The sequence below is a fragment of the Hyla sarda genome, unplaced genomic scaffold (assembly GCF_029499605.1).
Source record: "Hyla sarda isolate aHylSar1 unplaced genomic scaffold, aHylSar1.hap1 scaffold_530, whole genome shotgun sequence".
NCBI classification, from domain to species: Eukaryota; Metazoa; Chordata; class Amphibia; order Anura; family Hylidae; genus Hyla; species Hyla sarda.
In genome coordinates, this window is record NW_026610541.1 from 230,001 (window position 1) to 232,536 (window position 2,536).

Below are 2,536 nucleotides of genomic sequence, written 5' to 3' on the forward strand. Positions count from 1 at the left end.
ATATATATATATATATATATATACACCCCATATATTATATACACCATACAGTATACTATATATATATATATATATATATATATATACACCTCATATATTATATACACCGTACAGTATACTATATATATACACCCCATATATTATATACATTGTTGAGTGATAGTGTGGCCCCTGGACCCAGGACGTGGGGTCAGGTAAGTGTGACCCTTGGTTATCTAGTGTAGCCCGTGAATAAGATTATATAGTGTGGCGGCCCCCCCTGGTTATATAGTGTGGCGGCCCCCCCCCTGGTTATATAGTGTGGCGGCCCCCCCCCCCGGGTTATATAGTGTGGCGGCCCCCCCGGGTTATATAGTGTGGCGGCCCCCCCCCTGGTTATATAGTGTGGCGGCCCCCCCCTGGTTATATAGTGTGGCGGCCCCCCCCCCCCGGGTTATATAGTGTGGCGGCCCCCCCCCCCCCGGGTTATATAGTGTGGCGGCCCCCCCGGGTTATATAGTGTGGCGGCCCCCCCCCCTGGTTATATAGTGTGGCGGCCCCCCCCCCGGGTTATATAGTGTGGCGGCCCCCCCCCCGGGTTATATAGTGTGGCGGCCCCCCCCCCGGGTTATATAGTGTGGCGGCCCCCCCCCCTGGTTATATAGTGTGGCGGCCCCCCCCCCTGGTTATATAGTGTGGCGGCCCCCCCGGGTTATATAGTGTGGCGGCCCCCCCCCCTGGTTATATAGTGTGGCGGCCCCCCCTGGTTATATAGTGTGGCGGCCCCCCCTGGTTATATAGTGTGGCGGCCCCCCCCCCTGGTTATATAGTGTGGCGGCCCCCCCCCCCGGGTTATATAGTGTGGCGGCCCCCCCCCCTGGTTATATAGTGTGGCGGCCCCCCCGGGTTATATAGTGTGGCGGCCCCCCCCCCCTGGTTATATAGTGTGGCGGCCCCCCCTGGTTATATAGTGTGGCGGCCCCCCCCCTGGTTATATAGTGTGGCGGCCCCCCCCCCCCCGGGTTATATAGTGTGGCGGCCCCCCCGGGTTATATAGTGTGGCGGCCCCCCCCCCCCGGGTTATATAGTGTGGCGGCCCCCCCGGGTTATATAGTGTGGCGGCCCCCCCCCGGGTTATATAGTGTGGCGGCCCCCCCCCCGGGTTATATAGTGTGGCGGCCCCCCCCCCGGGTTATATAGTGTGGCGGCCCCCCCCCCGGGTTATATAGTGTGGCGGCCCCCCCCTGGTTATATAGTGTGGCGGCCCCCCCCCCTGGTTATATAGTGTGGCGCCCCCCCCCCGGGTTATATAGTGTGGCGGCCCCCCCCCCCCGGGTTATATAGTGTGGCGGCCCCCCCGGGTTATATAGTGTGGCGGCCCCCCCCCCCCCCGGGTTATATAGTGTGGCGGCCCCCCCCGGGTTATATAGTGTGGCGGCCCCCCCCCCCGGGTTATATAGTGTGGCGGCCCCCCCCCCCCTGGTTATATAGTGTGGCGGCCCCCCCGGGTTATATAGTGTGGCGGCCCCCCCCCCCGGGTTATATAGTGTGGCGGCCCCCCCCCCCGGGTTATATAGTGTGGCGGCCCCCCCCGGGTTATATAGTGTGGCGGCCCCCCCCCCGGGTTATATAGTGTGGCGGCCCCCCCCCGGGTTATATAGTGTGGCGGCCCCCCCCCCCGGGTTATATAGTGTGGCGGCCCCCCCCCCCGGGTTATATAGTGTGGCGGCCCCCCCCGGGTTATATAGTGTGGCGGCCCCCCCCCCCCCCGGGTTATATAGTGTGGCGGCCCCCCCCCGGGTTATATAGTGTGGCGGCCCCCCCCGGGTTATATAGTGTGGCGGCCCCCCCCCCCGGGTTATATAGTGTGGCGGCCCCCCCCCCCCGGGTTATATAGTGTGGCGGCCCCCCCCCGGGTTATATAGTGTGGCGGCCCCCCCCCGGGTTATATAGTGTGGCGGCCCCCCCCCGGTTATATAGTGTGGCCCCCCCCGGTTATATAGTGTGGCCCCCCCCCGGTTATATAGTGTGGCCCCCCCCGGTTATATAGTGTGGCCCCCCCCGGTTATATAGTGTGGCCCCCCCCCCGGTTATATAGTGTGGCCCCCCCGGTTATATAGTGTGGCCCCCCCCGGTTATATAGTGTGGCCCCCCCCGGTTATATAGTGTGGCCCCCCCGGTTATATAGTGTGGCCCCCCCCGGTTATATAGTGTGGCCCCCCCGGTTATATAGTGTGGCCCCCCCGGTTATATAGTGTGGCCCCCCCGGTTATATAGTGTGGCCCCCCCCGGTTATATAGTGTGGCCCCCCCCGGTTATATAGTGTGGCCCCCCCCGGTTATATAGTGTGGCCCCCCCCGGTTATATAGTGTGGCCCCCCCCGGTTATATAGTGTGGCCCCCTCCCCGGTTATATAGTGTGGCCCCCCCCCGGTTATATAGTGTGGCCCCCCCCCGGTTATATAGTGTGGCCCCCCCCGGTTCTATAGTGTGGCCCCCCCCGGTTATATAGTGTGGCCCCCCCCCGGTTATTCGTATAGTGTGGCCCCCCCCGGTTA